This window comes from Pteronotus mesoamericanus, unplaced genomic scaffold, assembly GCF_021234165.1.
Source record: "Pteronotus mesoamericanus isolate MK-2021 breed Mesoamerican mustached bat unplaced genomic scaffold, CSHL_Meso_final scaffold_1135, whole genome shotgun sequence".
Lineage (NCBI taxonomy): Eukaryota > Metazoa > Chordata > Mammalia > Chiroptera > Mormoopidae > Pteronotus > Pteronotus mesoamericanus.
Genome location: NW_026555300.1, coordinates 885224 through 910715, shown reverse-complemented (window position 1 = coordinate 910715; position 25492 = coordinate 885224). Strand labels below are relative to the sequence as shown.

General features: G+C 40.1%; 1 non-coding gene and 2 pseudogenes across 1 annotated transcript; 1 reads left to right on the top strand and 2 right to left on the bottom strand.

Annotated features, from left to right (window-relative positions):
- Positions 1–1269: 1269 nt before the first annotated feature.
- Positions 1270–1402, bottom strand: LOC129081627 (small nucleolar RNA SNORA41). Its single transcript, XR_008530324.1, has one exon. It is a non-coding gene; the product is annotated as a small nucleolar RNA SNORA41 (small nucleolar RNA).
- A 19542-nt stretch (positions 1403–20944) lies between these two features.
- On the bottom strand, positions 20945–21652 carry LOC129081566 (40S ribosomal protein S8-like; annotated as a pseudogene).
- Positions 21653–24214: 2562 nt separating this feature from the next.
- LOC129081611 (vomeronasal type-1 receptor 4-like) lies at positions 24215–25169 on the top strand (annotated as a pseudogene).
- The last annotated feature ends 323 nt before the right edge of the window (positions 25170–25492 follow it).

The following is a 25492-nucleotide window of genomic DNA, read 5'->3' as shown; positions in this document are numbered from 1 at the left end:
TGTGTACATTCATTTGGATAGACTTGACTTATACATTATATTTTTCTGCAACACACTGTGAGTCTCTGGTCATACAGGTTCATCCATCCACCTTCAGAATTTGTTGTGTCTCTTTTCCTGTATGTCTCAGACATTTCTGGTTACACTTATTCCTAGGTAAGTTATACTTCTATACAATTATAAGTAGTGCCTTTAAAAAATTCCCACTTCTAGCCCTGGCTGGTATGACTCAGTGGATTGAGCACTGGCCTGCAAACCAAAGGGCTACTGGTTTGAGTCCCAGTCAGGGCATATGCCTGGGTTGCAGGCCAGGTCCCCAGTATGGGGCATATGAGAGGTAACCACACATTGATGTTTCTCTCCCTCCTTTCCCCTCTGTCTAAAAATAAATAAATAAAATCTTTAAAAAAATCCTGCTTCTAAATTTTGTAATCTAATAGAGCAATTGCATTGCTCTTGGTATTACTGAAAGTGATTATTTTACATTTTCTAGTTGAGCAGTTTTATTATTTGCAAATAATTTTGGCTAAAGAGTAAGTGACATGAGCAAATTTTTTGTTTTAATAGTGCTTTCTCCCTTAGCTATGTACTTTGACCAAGGCTTTTCAAAGGAATTAATGTGCCTGAAAGCATAGAGCATATACCATGATATAAATTTTTCTCCATGCACTGATTTAGCTGCTTCTAACTAGTGTTGATATTTAAAATTTTCTGTGTCAGTCAGTGAATTTGTTTTTCATTGCTGTGTAACAAATTTCCGCAAACTTAGTGGTTTAGAACTACACATATTTATTAGTTTCTGTAGGTCAGAAGTCCAGACACAGTGTGTGTACCTGGGTCCTCTGCTTTCAGTCTTGCAAACCATAAATATGATGTCAGGCAGACTGTATTCTTATTTGGAGGCTTCACTGGAGAAGAATTTGCTTTCCAGGTCACTAAGGGAGCGGGTTTGTCTTAGGGAGCTTGTTAGTCTGATATGTGGGAGTCACAGAATAGAACAGAAAAAAATTATCCTCTCGATCTACACTGCTGTTTGGGCTACTGATGCTGGGGTTTCTTGATCTTGTAGATGTGAAAGGCTGCCTGCTCAACAGGCCCTGCCCCCCAACATTGACTCTGTCCTTCCCACAGTCTAAGGGGGATGAGGTGGTCTGCTTACCTCATCTTTTTTTAATAGTCAATTTCATTTTATCACCCTAGTCCAAGAGACTTAACAAATCTTTGTTTCAGAATGAATGACCTTAATCCCACATAACTATAGAATATATTTTGTGTTTGTCACATATATGCCTGTTTCCTGTTTTGCTAGGAAAGAGGCGTTTAATCCTGTAACAGTTTCTTTCCCACAGAGGAATGCTGAAACCGTCAATATGAGAACAGCTGTATACCAGTAGCTGTGGAATCACCTGAACTTTCTTGGTCCAGGTCCAACCAGTACCCCTACACAGCCTGTGTCACCTTGCTTCCCCCAACCCCTGCCCCTCTGTACCATCCCCCCTCCTCCAAAGTCTGTACTGTTCCCTAAAGCTTTCTCCACCCCAAAATATTCCCAATTTTGGCCCCCTGCCAAGGATAAAAGTTCTCCATCATGAGGACTCTTACACCTCCTTCAAGATGGCTGTGCCCACATGCATGAAAGGGGACTCAGTGGCTGCTGTGGACTTTAGTCTTAGTCCCATTTTCCCCCAAGGGAAAGAAAGATGGCATGGCGTTCTCAGAGTTGGCGCGTGGGCCACCCTGTGGCTGGCCCTTGAGAAGATGGAGCTGTCATGTCACAGCTGAGAAGTTCAGAGGGAGAGGCTGCTTTCTACTGCACACCTATAAAAACAACTGCCCTACAGGTGCCCTCTTTCTTTTCCCCCAAAAGCTCAATGTCCGGAATCTGAGTCCCTGGAGGTTCTTCATGTGACTGGTAGTTACTTGCTGAGAGGTGCTACTGAGTCTGTGCAGTGGAGGAGCTGGGAGGTTGCCAGACGACCCACACAGCCTGTGGCTGGCAGAGTGAAGTCATGAAGAGACAGGGTAAGAGGAGAAGTTTTGTGGGGTTCAGTGTTGGATGTCAGTGATGAGATCTGTTGGTGTCAGCCGCGTGGGTCTTGGGAGTCAATGAAGGGGTCGTACTGTGTTGATGGGCAGTGTATGTAGTCAGTAAGCAGGGAATCTGTGGAATCAGTGATTAAGGGAATCTGTGAAGTTGTTAATCATTAAATCTATAGGTCCGTGATGGGAAAGTAAGAACAGCCGTGGCATGGTGACTCTGTGGGTTCAAAGCTGGAGGCCTTGGGATCAGTGTTGAGGGTTTGTGAGGTCACTAATCAGGAATGCTGTGGGGTTAGTGATGGGGAGCTTTGAGGTTGTAGAATCAAGAATGAGATATTAAGATGAGATGGAGTTGTTCAGAGTTATAGGAGCTCAGAGAGGTCACTGATGGATGTAAGGTTTAATATTTATGATTGTTTGGGGGTCAGGCCATTAACTATAAGTGCAGACACAAAACTCAAGCTTCAGGGAATATTCTCCAAATAATTTACTTTTACAGAAAAATTCCAGGGTCACCTGTGGCCTTTTTGGAAGATATTGTAAGAATGACCAAGACAGAGGTACCAGGGCACTCTAGGGCAAACAAATAATATCCTTTTATAATAATTGTTTTGCTTTCCAAGTCCCTGAGGGATGCTCTGCCTGTGAGGCATCTTAAAACCCATCTACCTATGCAATGCCCCACCTTCTAGTCCTGCTCTTTTCTCTCCCATGACAGGGACCTACCCAAATAAATTACATTTTTCTTCATTTTGACATGGATCAGTTGGCTCTCTCAAGTCTACACCCTAATCTGAATACCCAAATTTATTGTGATTCAGAGGGTAGGTGAGGTTATGCTTTAGTGTAACCTAAATTTTAAGAGAATATAGTTCTATCTTTCTACCTATTTACCTGCCTACCCACCTGTCATCTATTCTGTTCTGAAGCACACCTGTGGTTATTACAGGAACTGTGAATGTGTGACTTCATCCTCAATACTTAGAGATACTGGCAGAAGATAGACGATTCCTAGGTTAAAAACAAAAGATTTTATTATTCACGGCACAGCAGGGAGAATGAACCTGCTGATCTCAAGTTCCCTTGCTGCCCTCACTCTCAGTTCCAATTCAGGTGGTGGAGAAAGGCCCAGGTGAACGTTAGCATGCGGTGGGTTTGCATCATTCATGAGAAAGCCTGTGTAAAGGAAAACCCAATTTGTAAAAGTTGGCTGCTAGCAAACCTGTTCCACTTTTTGAGACACTCTTTTTATTTATCTGTATAGAAAATAAGGCTGTCCACTGTTCCAGAGGGTGACACTGTCCCTATCTTCCAAGGTTCTGTTTTACACAAACATCTCAGGGAACACAGTCCCAAATACCTCTCTCCATGAAACCTGTGTACCTCAGAAACCCACAGAGAATGGTCTTCCAACATTACCTACCTAGCACATTTTATTATTTTTAGATTTTTATTCATTGAGTTTTAGAGAGAGAGGAAGGGGATAGAGAGAAACAGAGAAACATGGATTTGTTTTTCCACTTATTTATGAGTTTATTGGTTGCTTTTTGTATGTGCCTTGACTGGGGATTGAACCCACACCCTTGGCATATCGGGATGACCTTCTAAACAACTGAGCTACCTGGCCAGTGCTCAACACGTTTCTTGACTGTATCAGCTCCTGGCACAGTTTTTCCACAAAAACATCATTTGTTCAAACACTGATTAGTCTGACAAAGGACTGGAACCAAATCCTTTTAATTTACCTCAAGAAATATTTGATTAAGACTTCTATCAAGAGAATACTTTGTATCAGAATGAGGGTAACCTTCTTCATTCACCTCTTCTATGCACATGTAGTTTGTACATTCAAGCATTGGCAATACCCCAGTACCCATTAGGGTCTACTTTAGGAAAGACATATAACTTCTTCTTAAGATTCTGTATTGATTTTTTAAGAAGGATGAGTGAATGAATAACCAAACATTGTGAAAAAACATAGAATATACTTGTTTCCGATAAGATTAGGGGTTTTGTATTCTTTATCCACACAAGGCAGAGCCTGGAGACTGGATTCACAAATCATGAGCAGAAAGGGGCTGACATTTGGAGGACACACAGAATTTAGGGCAGCAGTGCCCACCAACCAAAAACTGGGATTATAGAAAAGAGAAATACAGATGTGAGAGGTGGAAGAGCGGGTATGAGAAAACACAAAGGTGCTCACCAGGACAAGGGTGCTCTGGGTGGCTCTGGACTCAGCGGAGGAGAATCTGGGGGAGACATTATTCCTGTGAATGTGTCAGACCCTCTGCTTGTGTCTGTACAGGATGAAGACCATGGTGCTACTAGCCCAGGACATGGAATACTAATAATGCTGCAGACAGTGATCCTGTGAATGTCTTATGACCAGAAGCAGAACATCCAAAATCCCATTTCTTTCTGATGTTTTTCTACTCCATTTCCCAGAAACAAGCAACACATATGTAAGGAAAATAAAATTCACCTTCATGTACCCAGCATGTACTTCATGATCCAGCAAAGGGAAGTGGAGAGGTCAAAGTACTTAGGTGCTTTTTACTTTAAGATCCTTCCAACGGGAGTTCATGAGGTTCATCATGATGTTATGGAAGAGAGCTTTGTGCTAGAAAAAAGTTGTGTGCGTGCGTGTGTGTGTGTGAGGGGGGGTTCTTTAATGAGAATTTGGTCATAAGTTTAATATGATTTGATTTGACATTTCACCTACATGGGTAATGTATTGTGTGTTCATTTAAAATATTTCCTTACCAGAGGTAAAAAAGATTGGGGAAGGTAGAAGAGGGTACAAGGGGAATAAACAGTTATGGAAGGAGATTAAATTTGGGCTGGTGAACACACAATACAATATACAGTTGATGTATTGTAGAATTGTATACCTGAAACCTATATAATTTTATTAATCTCTCACCCCAGTAACTCAATAAAAAATATTATTCTAAGACAACAAATAATTTAGCTTTTTAAACATTTCATAATTTATCTTTAATATTTTGATCAGTAACCCATTTATTGACTTATCGTATAGTGTAGGTGTTGACTGAGGTGTTCTTTTTGAAATGAGAGCAACAAATTTCAGTTTTCTGTCACTTCTCATTGGTTCCTCCAGGCTCACACAACTTCATTTTTAGTGCTGACTTTTCCACAAAATATACTGGTGATTATCTCCATCTTCTCCTGCCTCTTAAGGACTGTGGCTGTCCCACAGAAGCAAACAACAAAAATTACTCTTTATTTTAGTTATTGATTAATTTGAGAGAGAGAGAGAGAGAGAAAGAGAGTGAGAGAGAGAGAGAGAGAAAGAGAGAGAGAGAGAGACATCAGTTTGTTGTTTCACATATTTATGCATTTATTGGTTGATTTTTGTATGTGCCCTGACCAGGAATTGAGCTGGTGACCCCTTGGTTTGCAGGCCAGTGCTCAATCTGCTGAACCACACCAGCCAGGGCTAGTCTATTAACTTATTCATCATTAAACTTCCACATTATTAGAATTGTTATTACTTTAAGGCAGTGTGATAGGGACTTATTTGATAGCTGTGAGCTCTCTCTTTCCCCATTTTAACTCTTATGAAGTCTGGGTGTCAGAGAAGTAGAGGTTCTTGTCTGAAGTCCCTTAGTGAGTACATAGGCTAACTAAAATGAAAATACAAGCATTCTTTCTGCAAATCTTGTGCATTCAAATGTATACTCCCTGTGTAAAACTAATCTCAACCAGCAAGTTGATCTACTCTGAAGTAGCCCCAGGATATCTTTGTAGGGGAATATTGAGAGTATCTCAGGTGTAGTAATTTTGATTTTAGGTTTTCTCAGCATCTCCATGGGGTTCTTGATATTTATAGTGTCACTGAGCTTGCTGGGGTCCTCCTGCTTCCTCTGTTGGGTTTTCATCCTGACAACAATGGTCAGAGTCTACAGACATGAAATTTTGGTTGAGTTCTCAGAAGATGTGACTGTGTTTAGTGTTCCTCTTAAAATGAATTTTCTCCTGAATCCACTGCTCCCACCTTCCTAGGTACAAAACTGGTAAGTGAAGTAAGGAGGAGAATGTTACAGCACCAGGAATCCATCTTTACCCAATACACTCTTAAGTAAAGACCACTTACTGGAGATTTGGGCTGACAGAACAGATCCAAAATTCCTTGCCCCTATTAGAGGACAGGAAAAAATGAACAAGTCTCAGATGAATGGTTGCTTGTTGGCTTATTAATTTAAATATTTATTTGCTTGTTGGTTTATTGATTGACCCCTTGCTTCCCCAATGGATTTGTGGTGGTTTTAACAATTTGTATGATAAAGTGAAAAAGTAAAAATGGAAAATAATTAGAAGAAGGGGGGAAATACTAAGATTATATGATTTAGACCAGGGCATATTTGGAACAGAGATATGGTGGTCACAGAACTAGAAAGAGTGTTTTAAGTTAGCATGTAGAGACACATGTTATAAGACCTTACAAAGTTGGTCTACATGCTTATCTCTAATATTCCAAGCAGCTGTAACAAAACAATTTATGAATTCTTATGGTTTCTTAGGGAAGAAGTATTTTCTTCATAGGGAAAAAGCAGACTGGTTCTTTCAGGGAGAGAAATATTTCCTGATATTTCAGGTGTTTGTTATATAGGTAATGTGGGCAGTGTCTTCAACAGCAACCCTCAAATAAGTTAATAGCAGGCTCTTTAGGTAAGGGTTCCTCCTAGTAAATTCATTTTCAGATTAAATTCCTAGAAGCAGAATTGTCTGGTCAGATGGTATGGGCATTTGACATTTTGATGGCTATTTGATAGTCTAATAATTTAAATGTCCATTAGTAGTATGTAAAGACATATTTTCCTACATCTCTACTATTACTACTCTTAATTTTTTTTCTAATTTTATGGGTAAAAATAATGCATTTTGGTTTCAATATGCAACCATTTATCATTGGGTCAGGAATATTTTTCCTGTGTTGAGTATCATTTCTGTGACACATTTGCTTCTCTGAACTGTTTTCCTCAGTTTCCTATGAGACTGTTTTTTCAAAATTGTTTTGTATGAGTCTTTAAAAATAGTTTCCACTTCAAAGACATGAATTCTGAACATTATTCCTTTGCGTTCATCTAATGAATATTTAACAGAAAATGTATTATTATAATTTAGGAAACTTTATTGTTTAATATTAATTTAGTGATCCCAAATATTTACTGGTTAACATGTAGTGTTCTAGGTGATGAGGATTTGGCAGTTGGCAATGTAATTTGTCTTTATAAATTTTACATTCAAAGATAGGCAATAATTAACAGGCAAAAGACAAGCCATTTTGGATTCTGGTGTCTAAATGCCGTTAGGCAATCCTGTGTAAGTCAATGTTATCAGCTCAAGCATGTGTTTCAGTGATTGCAGAGTTTGGTGGTACCAACTAATTTGGGGGTTTGAGGAATGAGGTGAGTAATTGGGGAGGTGGTCTGGGGAATGAATGTTTGTATTTGAGGGGAGTTCACTGATCATGGGAGTTTCTGTGAGAGGACACTAATGGGAAGGTCTCTGAAGGGCGTGTTGGGTTTTAGTCATTCAACAAATACGAATCACCTCCATGTGTCAGGCATAGCATGCTGCTCAGCTGTGTGGTGCTGGAGCCAGACAGGTGACAGGTGGTTAGTTTCCATGGCTTCTCAACCAATGGCACAGCCTTGAACGCTGGCGGAGGAAAGAAATAGTTTTAGCACTGCTTCGCCCATCTTTTTAAATTGCATTAAAATTTACTGAATTAACAGAGGAGTTCCCAGAATGCATGTCTCCTTATTTGCTTGGTATCTTTGAGAAAGGACGTGGCCCATGTGATCCTGGCTCACCCTTCTCCTGAGGGTGGAGATGCCTGTAAACCATATAAAGGTGTTCGGTCCCCAACCAGAGCTGTCCCTGAGCTTTGACTTCTGACACCTCAACACCTCACCTCCTAATGAGAGCTTCGTCATTAAGCCTTTGGGAAGGCCCCAGCCCAAGAGCAGCCACGCCAGTTAGTTAGTTAGTTAGTTAGTTAGTTAGTTAGTTAGTTAGTTAGTTAGTTAGTTAGTTAGTTAGTTATTTTTAACGTCTGCGTCTGAGAGTAAAAAGAGGCTGGGTAGCGGCCAAGTTGTAAAACCCGAGTTCCTGGTCAGACCCCTCTGGCTAGTGGCCGCCAGTACTGCGCCTGCGCTTCGAAGGCGATGGGCGGGGCAATGGCGGTTCTGTCGCCGCCGAGGGCGCTGTGAGGAGATTGCGGAGGAGCTGCCTGGGCCTGGGCCTGGGCCCCAGCCACCCTGGAAGCTGTGAGCGAGCAGCGGAAGTGTGCCCGGCGCAGTGACAGCCTGTAGTGTGGCCTGGACGGCGTCGAGGAGGACAGGTCAGTTTTGGGCTCCGGGCTGGGCCGCAGCGAGGAGGCCTGAGGAATCTCTTTTGAGGGCCGTGGACCTGAAGAGGAGCAGTGAATCCAGGGCTCACAGGGTTCATTTTTGAAGGGCCGCAGGTGGTCATTGACTAGGAGTCTGTCGTGGATCCAAGATTGAGAATTCATATGGATTCAGGTGCGGGGTGGTTAGGAGTTTCTGTGTTGGGGTCAAATCAAGGAGCATGTATGAAGGACCCATGGACAAAGCCGAAGTGGGAAAGGATTGAGGGTGGGAGGTGGAGGTGGGTGGGGCAGGGAAAAGTGGTGGCGGGAAAATGGAGACAACTGTATTTGAACAATTAAACAAAATGAAAAATAAAGTGTTCAGCAACAACAAAAAAAGGGAAAAAAGAAGTTTATGTGTTGGGTGTCAGTGAGGAATGTGCGGGGAAGGGAGAGTGACTATAAAGGGAGATTTTATTTTTTGGTGAGGGATGAGAAAAAGTGTTGTTTGTCAAGTGCCAGAAGTATACGTTGAAAAGTGAAATTTACTGTATGTAAATTAAGCTTTAAAAAGTTTTTTAAAACCAGAAATGAAGTGCTGATAGATGCCACAGTATGGATGAACCTTGAAAACGGCAAGTATAAGAAGCCAGTCATAGTGTTTTCGAACAGATGGACCCGTGGCGAGGGATGCCCAGATGCTGTTACCGAAACGACACCCCCTTTCCCTGGGGTCCCTTGGTTGTGGGTCCTTTGCCCGCCGCCCTTGGAATTATGGCTCTCAATGGCAGAGTTTGGGGAAAAGGAAAGGAACTATTTATTCAAAAGTTATACAGGTTTCATTAATGGCTAAATGTCACCCTTAAACCTCAAAATCCCTTCAAAACAATCACCAGCACACACCGTCCTGCCTTCTTCCCCGTTGCCCAGTCAGGCCAGTCAGGGTACCGTCCTTCAGAAGAAAAAAAAAGAACACAAGTCCGGGGCTCGGCTAGGAAGGCCTCTTGCAGGTCTCAGCACCATTCGCTGCGTCACCACGCTCTCCAGCTCTTAATCCCTAACCATGTGGCACCTTCTCCTGGCCCACTAGCAAGAGTCCTTTCTCCCCTCTTTCTTCCCACGTGGTCTTCACATTGTTCCCCAGAGTCTGTGTCCCTTTGTCACTCCTGCAGGCTCCTGTCTCTCCTTTTTCCTCTCCAGTTACATTGAGTATTAAGTCTTTTAAACCTACCTGATTAGCTTTGGTGATATGCAAAATAACCCTTTTTTGCATATGAGGAATGAAGCTATTCTGTTATTGACATGCAAAATGACTCTCAATGGCCCTGCTCAAGGCTCCCATCCCCCATGGGGCCCGCCCTGGAGTGGGGAGAATATATTTTTCTTGGACACACCAATCTCTGGACTCCGTTACAAATATCCTCTGTGGGGGGGGGGGGGCCTGGCTGTGCCCCATTACAATAGCAGAAGACATGTTGTATGATTCCACTTACATGAAATGTCCAAAATAGGTCAGTTTGTGGAAGGAGAGCAGGTTAGTGATTGCCCAGAGTTGGGAGCGACAAGGGAACTATGCGTGGTAGCTAAAGGGTTCAAGGTTTATTTTTATGTTGTGAAACTATTGAAAAATTCAATTAATATTTGCACGACTGTGATATATTACAAACCAGTGAAACCATTGTGTACTTTAAGTGGGTGGATTGTACCTTGATAATGCTATTGTGGAGCTGTTACCAAAAAAAAAAAAAAAAAAAAAAAAAAAAAAGCTAGAGGGTCAAGTTTAATGTCATGCAAAATAGACTTCAGAAAAAGAAAAGCGAAGAGGGATCTTACACTTTGTTAAAAGAAAACCATAACAATTCTGACTGTCTTTGCTCCTAACCTCAGAGCTTTAATATGCATGAAATAAAATAACTGATAGTAATGAGACGAGAAATAACTGATTATTAATTTTAATAGCTTTTATTTTTAAATTCCATCAAGATTTCTATGTAGATAATCTTGTTATTTGTGACTGAAGAAAGTTGTCTTTCCCAAACTAGGTGCATTTTTTTTTTTCCCTTCCCTGATTGCTTGGACTAGAACCACCAGACCATTATTGAATAAAAGTGGAGAGGAATCCTTGTCTTCATCCTAATAGCAGAAGAGCACTCATGGTTTAATCATTAAATATAATGTTAGCTGTAGGTTTTTTCAGAGATATTAGTTTGATAAAGTTCCCTTCTATTATTAGTTTGCTGTGTTCTTTCTGTTTCTTGTTTGCTCAGTCTTCAGAAATGGATGTTGGATTCTATCAAAAGCTTTTCCTGCACCTATTGAGATGGTCATGGGATTATTCATTTTTGTTTCTTTTCTAACTGGAAAAAACAAAGTCACTTTAATTGTAACTGGCCAAGCTGTGTCCAAGGAAAGTCTCTAAACAACCAAATAAGAGCAACATGATAAAATTCTCCTACTGAAAAAACCAGTTGTATCAATATTATATTATCTACTTATTTATAGGGTGGCATCTTACTTGATAATATTTTTTGATAATGTTTTGTTAATGAGAGATACTAATGTGTACATTTCTTTATTGTAATGGTTTTGGTGTCAGAGTAATGCTTGGAGTCATAGAATGAGTTGGGAAATATCTCATCCTCCTCAAATTTTGTAAGCTTCTGGTAGAATAGGTCCGAGTCTCAATACTTCACCATGTGTAGATGTGACTCAATGGCATCTACACATACTGGTTCAGCCATGGATGCTCCTACAATATTATGTGAGCCTTCAGAATTTAGTGTTCCTGCCTGGATCACCTACAGTTACCATGTGAATACTTCTCTGACCACTGTGGACCAGGGCCAGTACTCAGGTTTCAAAGGATGATATAAGAGAAAAGCCACCTCAGTGCACACTTAATAGCATTTAGACGTTATGGGAAAACATGGCCAGGGGCCAGTTAACAGTAACTAGGGAGCTGTAATTTCTGAGTGTGGGCTTCCCAGGTGATTTTTATGCACATTAAAGTTTGAGAAGCGATGTTTAATAAAGCAGTTTTCAGCTCACTGATTAATTTGTCATTGTGACCACCTGGTTGGTTGTAAGAACTAGCATCATCTGCATCCTTCCAGAGATTCTGTTCAGTTGATCTTCAGTGGGGCTTGCGGTTCATGCTGGTTTAAACAAGTGGCTCAGGTAATTCTACTTGGAGCCTGGGGTTAAGTATTTTGAGACTTCTGAGATGGTAGATTTGAGTATTGAGTCCAGGTTCTACTCTGTGGGAGATAATAAAGCCCAGACCTGTATGGGCTTTTGTAGTATTTGTGGTTATTTTAAAAAAGATTTTATTTTTTAGAGGAGGGGGGAGGGAGGCAGAAAGAGGGGGAGAGAAACATTCATGTGAGAGAGACACATCCATCAGTTGCCTCTTGCATGCCCCCAGCCAGGGACCTGCACTGGCCCGCAACTCAGACATGTGCCCTGACTGGGAATCTAACCAGTGACCTTTTGGTTTGTGGGATGATGCTCAAGCCGCTGAGCCACACCAGTCAGGGCTATTTGTGTTTATTTTTATTTTGCTTTTACAGTCATGGGATAACTTTATACATGTTACTTGCAACTTGCTCATTTTAGTTGAGAATATTTTAGGTGATCTTTTCACACCAAATAGCACATAGTAGGTATGACGCATAGCCATCCATTCTCCTGTGTTCAGCATTCAAGTTCTCAGTTTTCCACTATTATAAACACAAAATAACTGTACACCTATGTCCCTATATAGAGAGGTGCTTTAATTTCAATACAGCAGAGCCTAAAGTGGGATTGCTAATTATAAGTATTTTTTTAAATTGGGGTAGAATACACATGTTACAAAATTAACCGTTTTAAGCACTTCTTGGGTGCAACACAGTAGCATTTAGAACATTATGACATTGTACAATAATCACCATTAACTAGGTCCACAACATTTTAATGACTCCAACAGACATCTCATGCTCCTTAATGATTCACTCCCATTTCACCTTCCCCAGATCTGAAAACTTTTTCTATACTGTCTTTATGAACTTGGCTATTTCAGGTCTTTCCTATAAATGGAGTCATAAAGTATGTGGCCTTTTGTTTCTAGCTTCTTCTCTTAGCATACTGTTTTCAAGATTCTCCCATGTTGTAATATGTATCAATACTCCATTTTGTTCTATGACTGAACAGTACTCCATTGTATGTCTATAGCATGTTTTATTTATTCATTCATCAGTTGATGGACATTGGGATGTTTCCACCTTTTGGTTACTTGTATAGTGCTGCTATGAACATTCTTGTACATTTATTGTTTGAACATCTGTTTTTAGTTCCTTTCAGTATATATCTAGGCGTGGAATTGCGGGGTCACATGGTAATTCTATATTTGACTTACAAAGTTATTGCCAAATTATTACAGTGGCTGCACCATTTTACATCCCACCAGCAATAAATGAAAGTTCCGATTCCTCCACATTCTCCCCAACACATGCTATTTAAAAATTCTTATTATGGCCCTGGCTGGTGTGGCTCAGTGGTTTGAGTGCTGGCCTGCGAACCAAGAGGTCACAGGTTCAATTCCCCATTGGGCACATGCCTGGGTTGTGAGCCAGGTCCCCAGTTGGGGGTGTGTGAGAGGCAACTGATCTATGTTTCTCTCCCTCTCTTCCTCCCTTCCCCTCTCTCTAAAAATAAAATCTTTAAAAAATTCTTATTATTATACCTATAATAGTGGGCGCAAAGTAGTTCTCTCAGTGTCTTTCATTGTGGTAAAAGTACATAATAAAATTTAACATTTTAACCATTTTTAAGTGCACAGTTTTGTAGCATTAAATATTTTACATTATTGTACAACCATCCTCATCATCTATTTCCAGAACTTTTTCATCAGCACAAACTAAAACTCCTCACCTATTAAACAAGTCCCAATTTCCCCTCCCACAAGTCCCTGACAGCCACTATATTACATTCTGTTTCAGTGAATTTGACTTCTCTTGATGCTTCATTTAAGTGAAATCATATAGTATTTGCTCTGTTGTATCTGGCTTAATTAAGTTGGAATGATTTTTTTGACTCACTGAGGTTGTGACATTTTTTATGAGACTGAACAATATTCCATTGCATATGTATATTAGGTTTTGTTTATTCATTCATTTATTTACTTTTAATTTTTTAAAAATTATTTGTTTCTTTTTAGAGAGAGGGTAAGGGAGGGAGAAAGAGAAGGAGAGAAACATCAATGTGTGGTTGCCTCTCATACATCCCCTACTGGGGACCTGGCCTGTAACCCAGGCATGTGCCCTGACTGGGAATTGAACTGGCCACCCTTTGGTTTGCAGGCCAGCGCTCAGTCCACGGAACCACACCAGTCAGGGCTCATTCATTTATAGTAGGCATTTAGGTTAGTTTCATGTTTTGGCTATTGTGAATAATGCTACCGTGCGCATTGGTGGAAAATTTATATTTGAATCATTGCTTTCAGTTCTTTTGGGTATATACCCAGAAGTGAAATTGCTGGATTATATGTTCAGTTTTTTGAGGAACCACAATGATATTTCCCCACTAACTGCACCACTTTACATTTCCACTAGCAATATACAGGGGTTCTAATTTCTCTGCATTTTTACATTTGTCATGTAAAGTGTACTTGTCACTCTTTTGTTTGTTTGTTTTATAGTAGCCATCCTAATAAGTGTGAGATATTGGGGTTTTGATTTGCATTTCCCTAATGACCAAGTACATTAAATGTCTCATGCTTTTGGGCCATCTGTGTATTTTCTATAAAGAAATGTCTATTTAATCCTTTACCCACTTTTTGTTTGGATTTTGTTTGGTTGTTGAGTTATAAAAGTTCTGTACATACTCTGTTTACTAGATTCTTATTAGATACATGATTTGGAAATATTTTCTCCCATTCTTTTTGTTGTTTTCTGTTGCTAGTGTTTTTTGAGGCATGGAAGTTTTTAATTTTGATGTAGTCCAGTTTATTTTTTTTCTGTTGTTGCTTGTGCTTTTATTGTCATACCTAAGAAACCATCATGAAATCCAGTATCATGAAGATGTACCCTGTATTTGCTTCTCAAAGTTTATATAGGTCACTTTTCTATTTTACCCACTTTTGCCCATTAGCTCTTTATCACCATTATCTTTTTTGCTCCCATGACACCCTGTACACTTTATCATCCCGGATCCCAGTTATATTAAACATTTCCTTGCACATTTTGCCCCTCTATAATCTTAAACCTGACATTGTCAAAGGGGTACTTTAACTCCTAAGAAATATTCTTTTGCTTTTTATTCCTCTGCCTTTTCCGAGCACTATACCCCACACCTCCAGACTCTTCACCACCATCTTATTGCATTCCCCCCATTTTCTAGTGCGTCTTGTTACCACATTCTATCACACATCCACACACTCTAACCTCTCAGACATTCCAGTGCTAGAGAGTTGCTACTGATTGTTTTTAACAAATTTTCTGTGGGTAGGAGTGTTGGTACAGATCAAGCTTCCAGTCAGGTCACATAAAGAAAAACCATGAGAATGGAGCTTTTTTTGTTAAGGTGCCAGATAGGTTAAATGGTGAAATTTGGGGGGGATTGGCTTTGAGGGAGTTTCAAAGACATTCTTGCCCTCTCAGGTATGTGCTATGTTGCTGATTTTCACTGTTACTGTTGTTACATTGCTTTTCAAGGCTACTGTGGAGCTGAAGAGATTGAGATGGATGGGATTAGGGCACATTGAAATGCCACAAGGCTCATGGTGGGTGAATGTGTGGACCTAATCATGTGCTTATTACAGAGAAATGACTGGCCTCTAACGAGAACCTCAAAATTGTATCAAGAAAGCACAAAGTTGTATCACACTTTCCCCACTGTTCAGTCTAGCAGATTACAACCTTGTAGGACCAACTCCATATCTCTACTCTTTTTTTTCAACATCTTATTATTTTCCTTCCTTTTTTACCATATAAACATATTCTTTGGGATAACTATTCTGCACGTAACTCAGCTAACCAGTGGGTCTAGTTTTACCTCTTGGAGATGTTGGCTTCCACCTACCATGAATTTATGCTATCTTCTGTAATTTTCATGATTAAGATCTCCTGTGTTCTTAACCCAGCCATCCTCATAATATTAGATATTGCCTTATATAAGTACAGACGTAAAATTCAAGTCCTCCAGTGGATATTCCCAAAAGAATCCACTTTCACAAAAAAAAAAAAAAAATCTACACACAGTAAAACAAAACCACTCAGTGATACAAGTCTCTGTTTTTGAAGATACTGTAAAACTGACAGACAGAGAAGTACCAGGGTACTTTAGGGCTGGCTAGCAGATTAATATCCTTTATAATAATTGCTTTTTTCCCAAAGTCCCTTTGGACTACTCTACCTGTGGCCTCTTGGATCTTCCCCTCTGCCTATGCAATGCCCCACCTGCTGGTCCTGCTCTCTTCTCTCTTGTGGCATGGACCTACCCAAACAAATTACATTCTTCTCCATTTTGATACAGATCAACTGGCTCTTTCAAGTCTACTCCGTAACTGGAACAACTAAATTTATCGTGATTTAGAGATTAGGTAAGCTTTTGCTTTAGTATAATCCAACTTCTTAAGAGAATAATCAGAGTTCCCTCTATTTACCTATCTTTTATCTATCTCTTTTGTTCTGAATCACAGCTATGGTTATTTCAGGCACTGTGAATATTAAAGTTCAGCCTCAACTCTTATAGATATTGGCAAAAGAAATATGATTTCTAGATAAAATCAAATGACTTCATTACTAATGGCACAGCACGCGGCATAAATATCCTGATTGTAAGTTTTTCTTGCCACCCCCCACACCAGTTCCAATCTGCATGGTGCAAATGGGTCAGATGAATGTCAACATGCAGTGTGATTGAATCACACACACAGACAGTGTGAGGGATTGACTTTGGGAGTGGTGGGGCATGGGGCAGGGGACAGCAGTGGGGAAAAAAGTGAGAAAATTGTAACTGAACAACAATTTTAAAAAACCCAAGTTTTAAAGGGGAAGGAATGCTAGGAAACCTGCTCCACACTTTGAAGACATTGTTTTTTTTATTTTTTTATTTTTTTATTTTTATTTTATTTTTTAAAATAGTTGTTCGAGTACAGTTGTCTCTATTTTACTCCCACCACTCCCCCCACCCCACCCATCCCCACTTTCCACACTGAACCTACCCCCTTTGGCTTTGTCTATGTGTCCTTTATACATGAAGTCATTGTTTGTATTTCCCTGTACTGTTCCAGTGAGTGATGCTGTCCTTATCTTCCAAGGTTTCTTTACTTTTTTTACACAAACATCTCAGAAAGGGCAGTCTCATACAAAAGCTGTCTATGCCTCTGTTCATAAGGCTTGCACATACATGAGAAACCCATGGAGAATTGTCTTCCAAAAATATGCAACACTCATTTCTTGGCTCTATCAGCTTCTGGTACAATTTTCCCATGAATAGATCACTTGTTCAAACACTGATTAAACTGACAAAGGACTGACAACGGGACCAAATCCATTTAATTTACCTCAAGCAATATTTGATTAAAACTACTATCAAGAGAATATTGTATATCAGGATGAGGCTAACCTGCTTATTCACCTCATTTATGCACATGAGGTGTCTACTTTCAGCCATTGAAGAAACCCCAAAACCCATTAGGGTCTACCTTAGAAACACATGTGGCTTCTCCTTGTATTGAGTTTCTGAGGGAAATGAGTGAATAAACAACTGAACATTGTTGAAAAAAATATACAATAAACATATTTCTGATCAAATTAGGAGATTTTGTATTTTTTATCCATGCAAGGCAGAGCCTGGAGACTGGAGTCACAAATCATGAGCAGAAAGGGGCAGCAGTTCCTACCAACCAAAAACTGGGATTATAGAAAAGAGAAATACAGATGTGAAAGGTGGAAGAGAGAATGAAAAAGCACAAAGGTGCTCACCAAGACAACGGTGCTCTGGGTGGCTCTGGAATCAGCAGAGGAGAATCTGGGGAAGACATTATTCCTGTGACTGTGTCAGACCCTCTGCTTGTGTCTGTACAGGATGAAGACCATGGTGCTACTAGCCCAGGGCATGAGCACAGAAAATGAAACTTCATGGAATACTAATAATGCTACAGACAATGAACCTGTGATTGGTCTCATGGGTAGAAGCAGAACAATATCCAAAAATCCCATTTCTTTGTGATGTCTTTACTACTCCATTTCTTAGACACAACACATATGTAAGAAAAATAAAATTCATGTCTATGTACATGACTCAGCAGATGGAAATGAAGGAGCCAATATACTTGGGAGCTTTTACTGATCATGATGGTTTGGAAGACACTCGAGAGGGAAATGGTGCTAATGGACATGCCCCTACCCACTCTCTGAATATATAAAACAAATTGGCATCCAAAATCATTGAAGAAATGTTTCAACTGAAACTGCCATTGTCTAGGTACTCCTTTAATTAGGATGACCAAGGAGTTGGCTACACTCAGGTACTTGAGAATTAGATTTGTGGATCTTAACCTGCACTCAGTATGGTAATGGAGTAAAGAAGAACTGCCCAGGATCCCAACTATAGTTTGTGACAGGAAGATTTTCCTATTGCCAAATTCTTGGAGCCTCTTCTGTCATCTAGCACATTTTCCTTTAATTATTACAAGTCATTTCTGTGGACAAAATGACTCATTGGAAATTTTGGACATCAGAGTAACTTTGGTTGTTTGCTTCTATGGGATGACCAAAAACTTTGAGGTGGGAGGAGATGAAGAGAATTACCAGTATATTTCACGGAAAAGCCAGCACTAAAGATGAAGTGGTTGAGCCTGACGGAAGCAATGCTTAATATTACATTTACAAAAAACTGAAATTTGTTGCTCACATTTGAAAAAGGACACAATGTCAGTCACTGCCTACATCTTAGAAGAAATTACTTCTGAATGGGTTATTTATCTAAATATTAAAGATAAATTTTGAAATTTTTGAATATTTCTGTGGTCTTAAAAAATATTTCATAATTTGCCCAAAATACATTAACCATATAGGTGAAATGACAAATTAGATTATATTGAAGTTATGACCTGGTTGTCATAAAAGAAACCCACCCTCACCCCCTTATAGACACCAAAGAATGAAAAAAGAAAGAGTAGTTTTGTCTTAAAGTAAAAATGTATGTGCCATAATGTGAGAGGAGAGAGAATGAAAGCTAAACTTGAGGGTGAATAGTAAATTTTAGAAGGCTTAGGGGAAGTAAACTTTATTTCCTTTGTATTACAATGCCTGTAACTACTGGATTTGAAAAGAAACAATGAAATATGTTGAAAATTTGACCATATTAGATCAATTTTGGTAGATTTATTCTTAAGAGGGAAAATGACTGATTAATCATTTGCTGTAAAGTGTTTTTGTTCAAGTGAGATTCTAGTCTTTAATGGGGGATTAACAGCTTTGTGTCATGGCAGATCTATATGGTGATCAATTCAAGTAAATGCTGACTGTTATGTGAACTGTCTTTGGCCAGTGGAAGTGAGAAGTGAGAAAGTCTAAATGGAACAGTCCAAATCATTTCTCTGTCTAAATGAATAATGATTAAAAAAAATAAGCACACATGTAAAAAAAGAAATTTACCAATGATGCCATCTGGACCAGGAGTTTGTTTGTTGGGAAGTTTTTAATTACTGAGTTTCTTAGTAATATTTTTGTTAGTAATTATTGGTCTGTTCAGATTTTCTGTTTTTTTCTTGACTCAGTCACAGATTGTGCATTTCTAGGAAGTTACCCATATTTTCTTGACTGTCCAATTTATTGGCATAGAATTGTTTGTATTGGATTAGCCAAAAAGTCTACATGGTTTTTTCCATAAAATAAAAGACACATTTTTCATTTTCACTAATGATTTTATTGATTTGTGTATTTTGAGTATGTCAGCTGTCTTCTGTGTGCTGTAACGTTGATTGTTCTCAATTAATCTCTCGATTTGATCTCTATCAACTTCAAATGGTCTACCTAAGTGTGGAGCAATGTACAGCAAGAAATCTCCAGCACGAAACTTCACAAACCACTTTTGACACGTTCTATCAGTCACAGCACTTTCCCCCTACGTTGCACAAATCTCTTTTTTGTGTTTCAGTTGTGTTTTAACCTTTCTTGAAATAATAATGCATAATATGCTGAAAATGTTGCATGTTTTCTTCCATCTTCAATAGTAAAATGGCTACACAAAAATTCACCAATATTGGTAAGTTTTGTTTTTTAATGAATGCTGTTATGACAGCTGTCACAATACAATCTAACAAAGTCATTTCGGATGAAGTTCAAGACAGCTTAGTACTACTAGAATCATCTCAAAGAAAAACAAAATGGGTTTTTTGGCCAACCCAATAGTATTTACTTATAATTCTTTGTATTTCTGTGGTGTCTGTTGACTCTCTCTTTTGTTACTTATTTTATTTACTTGTCTTCGTTTTTTCCCCCATAATGAGTGTGGTTAAATGTTTATCCATGTTGATTATCTTTTCAAAGAAGCAACTCTTGGTTTCAGTGAAGTTTTGTATTTTTGTTTTAACTACTTTGTTTATATCCACTCTGATCTTTATTATTTCTTTTATATACTCACTTAAGACTATGACCTTCCTTTTCTAATATCTTTAGGTAAAAGGTCAGAGTGTTTATCTAAGATTTTTCTTGTTACTTGTTTCTCATAGCAATTTTGAAGGCTGTGTATTGCGAACATTGTCTTTGTTGGTTGTTTCCTGGTTGGAAGGATTACAAAGGATGGAAAGGGCCTCCTTTTGGAGCGTCTAGTGGTCTGGAGATACCAGACCACTTGTGTAAATGAACAAGACATGAAGAAAGACTCACGGTGACTGTATAGATTGATTCTGTAAAAGTACATATAACTTAATGTACTGAACAACTTAAATGGCTGTGTGTGTTTACGGGTCATGAGTGTTTCTGAATAGGTGAGAGTTTTTACGTGGTGTGTGAGTGAATGTGAATGTATAACTAAAATTGTGTGTGTGATAGTGATTGTGTCTGTACATAAGTATGTGATTGTGACAGTGTATTTGACTATGTTTGTGTCCTTGCATGTGTGTAAGTATTTAAATGAGTTACTGTGAGGGTGATATCTGGATGGCTTTCCATTAGGCTATATACCTGGACTTGAAGGTATTTGCATAGGAAAATAGATTTTATTGTAGATTTGTTTGTAGGACAAACGAAAAAAATCAGTTTCAAATTCTCATTTGTTTCTTTTCTTTCTTTTTTTTTTTATTGAAAAGAAATTTTAGCATTTATTTTTGAACATGTTACGGTACAATAAGTTTTATGTAACAGTAACTTCCCACATGTAATGCGCATCCTAACTTTTCCCTCAAAAACTTGGGCAAAAAGGTGCCCATTATACACAGCAAAATACGGTATACTAAGGCACATCCTACTTAATAGACCTGGCCTTCAGGGAGAAGTAATTGGGGTATGCTACAGCATGCTGATCAAGCATCCAGACAACATAAGAATGAACACCTTTATTACGCGAGCCTTTTGTTTTTTTATTGTGAGCTTTAAACAAAGGAGGGAAGATTTATTTGCCTTTCCGGGCCTTAATTTTCCTCAGATGGAACTCCAGCTCTTTGCCTTCTAGCACATAGCCATCTGCTCGGCCACACTGGCCTGGTCTTGAAGCGATGCATGCGAGAAGCTTGCCCTGCTGGAACTGCTCCTCCAGAAGACTGCTGATTTTGGCATTCTTTTTCCTTTCATCATATTTCTTCTGAATTTTCTTTGACCGTTTTTTGTTTAAAATTTCTTCCTCTTCAGGAGTCAGCTTGGCCCCCTTCTTGCGGCCCAGGGGCAGTGCATAGTGGGATTCGTACCACTGTCGGTACGGTGTGCTGTCAATGAGCACGATGCAGTTCTTTACTAGGGTCTTGGTACGGACCAGTTCATTGTTGGATGCATTGTAGACAACATCGATAATTCTTGTTTTGCGTGTACAACACTCTGAGCCCCAGGAGAAGTTGCCCACGTCCAGCCTCAAGGCTCGGTACTTCTTGTTGCCTCCTCGCACACGAACTGTTGTGTATGCGGCGCGGGCCAATCTTAGTGTTGGCAGCAGGGCGCCCCAGCTCATATTTTCGCTTCTTGTGGTAGGGCTTCCTCTTGCCCCCAGTCTTGCGGCGCTTGTGCCAGTTGTCCCGAGAAATGCCCATGGCTTGGCGCCGGCTGGAAAGAGAGAACCTCATTTGTTTCTTAAAAAGGAAAACAACAAGGGCTCATTACTGACAATTCAGCATAAAATAAATAGAGCTCTGTTGTAACCTGTGAGTACTCTAGAATTTCGTAAGGAACATTGGCTTGTCTGATAGTCACAAGAATGGCAGCATATGCCTGTCAAACCATCCCATTCTGGTACTTTATTTGAGAGGGATTCTTGTAGAATCTCCTGTCTTTCTTATGTACCTATAGTTCTGTTCTGAATCTATGCCCTATCACCAATGGAAGGCAATAACGGTCAATTATATTTTCTTACAAATTTCCATATGGGTGACACTGACTTGAGCCAATGAGCTCATTGATATTAATGTACGTGGCAGCACCATGTGATACTTGTTACTTCTCTCTTTCTCTAAAAGTAACATATTTTGACTTACTCTATTTTCTTTGCTCCATGTATCAATGATGGTGCAGCTCATTTGTATGAAGACTAGGAAAGAACTCACTTTGGGGAGAACTTTCCAATGAAACAGAACATCCAGTGAGACACGCAGAGTCACTCTGGTCACTCAGGGGTTGGATGTCAGCACTCCCTGCTGTCTGTCCTCCATGGGAGACCCCGTCTGTGCCAGGGATCATGGAAAGAAAGACCCTGTCACAAACACCTCAGTAGTCTCCTAAGGGATGCCAGCTGGAACTTGGAATTGTTTTTGGTAATTTCAGCTGGGAAGAAAGTTTTGAGAAATACTCTCAGTTCCCAAGCCTGTTAGTGCCAGTGCTGCCACAGGTGATTTGATAATTGCAGTTCAGAGTGGAAGTGAGGTCACCAAATCAACCCATATTGCAGGGTCTGGCTGCCTCCCTGTTACAAGTACTGACAGTGTTGACTTCACAATGAGCCAGTGTCCAGGCTGCAGGAAGAAGTTGGTAGGTTTTCTCTTTATCAACCTGAGAGGTAGAGACTGTAAAGGTGTAGGCACTGTATTAGGAGTCTGGGTAAACAAACATACTGGACAAAGGGAGCTTCTGTGAGTGAACCTGGTCCAGCACCAAAGCCAGAGGCTGTGGGGAGGAATTCCTGAGGCTTGAGCTGAGCTGGTAAAGAGACACGCATCCTAGAGCTGCTCCAATCCCTGGCGGCTCCCGGTGTGATGTAGTGTGGTCCTTCCTCGCTCACAGTCGTGGTCGTTTAATCCAGTGATCATGAGCCCAGGTTTTTAATGTGACTAAGGGCTGGAGTTTTGGAGTCAGTCTCTGTCTAGTGAACTTTAAAAAACCACACACATTTTTAGTTTTCTTAGGTCCCCCTTTAACACCTCCATGCTTTCAAATCTATAGGAATTATTGACAATTCAATAACTTTTTAATTATTTTTGACCCTGGGCAGAAAGTGTGTCTGTGAGCGTTCTCTGGGTAGAAACGTTTCCTCTAAGCCTGAGAGTATTGTTTGCTAAACAAATTTAAGAATTGTGTTTATTTTGATTATGAAGAAACCTCTTCCATGTAACGTTTAAAAAGCAGTGTTTAAGAAATATATTACTTCAGAAGTTTCAGATGGTATTTTTAGACTGAGATGTACCCTTTGATTTTTATGCTGTTCTTACCTATTTTAACACCAATCCAACGCATGTATGTCTTTTACAAAAAAACACAAGTGTTTGGCCTCAACATTCCATTTTGCATATGTCTCTTGTGTTTTAATATTTTTAGTCAAATGTAGTGTTAGTGCTAAATATTTACTTCTACAGGTCTTAACACATAGTTAGTTATGTATACAATCTGCAATTAGTGATAGTTTTGCTTGTACCACACACACGGTTTATCAGGCATCCATGTCTCCTGTCCAATAGCGCCCGTGACTCATGCACTTGTAGACTTCTATGCCCGGAATGAGGCAAACCAGCCTCACTGTTGCCCTCCGAATGCTGCTCCATTCCTGCGTTCATTATACCCAGCCTGGCAGGCAGGGGCAGGGGCCTGCAGTTGGTTCTGCAGTCAGTGCCTCTACGCTCTACGAAGATCTCTAAAGCTTTATTCAAAGCACATATTTGGGCATAGAACAAACCTTTAGAAGCAAGTGGACACGTTTCATGAACCTAATTAAAATGACAAAGCCAGAAAACAATTGGTTTACTTGAATAACATTACTATTCAAGTAACAGCTAACTAGTATGTTATTTTCCTGTGGATTAAATGACCTGTCCTTGTCACTAGCCCAGCCCCCTTCAAGCCACCGCTCTACCCCTAACCAGTGAGTGAATTTAGATGTCAGTTTTTACTGATGCGGTCCTCATATTTATTTTTGAAAAACGCAACAGTATCTGCCTCGTGGATCTGTGAGGGATGGAGAAGTTCTTGCATGTGTGGACTTCATAGCAGTGCTTTGTATTTTAAAAGTGTTCTTTAATGCTTACAAGTTCAACTTTGGGAGCCGCTCACTGGGAGAAAAACCGTGTCAGTATTTCACGTAGGAACTGTTGGTAAGTGGAGAACGTTAGGGTTCAGCTGCCATTATACATGTGGCTTACGTCTCATATTCTTATGCAGGGTTCTCCATAGGACAGAAAACAAATCTAAGTCTCTGAGAAGTGACAGGATGGCGACCAGGGATTTGACGGCTGGAACGGTGTTTTTAGTACAGACTACAGTCGGAGTCCTGGGGAATTTCTCTCTGCTTTACCATTATCTCTTCCTTTACCTCACTGGGTACAGGCTGAAGCCCATAGATTTGCTTGTCAGCAACCTGATTGTGGCCAATTCCTTGGTTCTGTTCTCCAGCGGAATCCACTTTACCATGACACACTTTGGGTGGTATCGCCATCTCAGTGACTTGGGATGCCAATTTTTCCTCTATTTATGGGCGGTGGGCAGGGGTGTGTCCATTGGCACCACCTGCCTCCTGAACGTCTTCCAGGCCATCACCATCAGCCCCATGAACTCCAGGTGGGCACACCTTAAACACAAAGCTCCAAGGTATGTTGTCCCTACAATTTTTCTGTGTTGGATCCTGCAAATGCAGGTAAATGTCTTTATTTCTGTGTTTATGTCTAGCAACTTAAGCAACAGAAACATCACAGACAGAAAAAGTTACAGACACTGTTCTTCTGTTCGTCATGACAAAACCGCAGACTCACTGTATGCGGCTTTGCTAGCATCCCCTGATGTTATATGTTTCGTGCTCTTGCTCTGGGCCAACGGCTCCATGGTCTTCATCCTGTACAGACACAGGCAGAGGGTCCGGTGCGTTCACAGGACCCACGTCCCTCCCCAATCCTCCCCTGAGTCCAGAGCTGCCCAAACCATCCTCTTCCTGGTGAGCACCTTTCTCTTTTTTAACACTTTCCTGCGTCTTTCATATTGTTGTAACGATTTTAAATAATCCCAGCAGGATTCCCATCATTCTCAATTCAGTTACCACTCTGTGTTTCCCAACTGTCAGTCCCTTCCTGCTCATGAGCCGTGACTCCAGTGTCTGCAGGCTCAGCTTTGCCTGCGTAAAGAATACAGAATCCCCTACTCTTATTAGAAATGCGTAAATGGTATGAATCGCACAGTGTTCATTTGGTAACTCCCTCATCTTTCTCAGAGTTTGAAGTACCTTTATGAGTATCTTACCAGGGAACGGTACAGGGGGGCATGGGGACCACCTTCTTCAAAGTGAACAATAATTTGTATAATTGTAATGAAATATAATACTCTTGTAATGGAAATACGTATGTGGTGGAAGTGTTTCTAATGCTTGCCATGGAGGGGTTCAGAATTTCCAATAAACACCAGGTCCTGAAACAAGCTGGACTCCTCGAGCGTGAACGTGACCCCATCGCAGCACATTTCCAGAAGTGAGCAAGGCACGGAATTG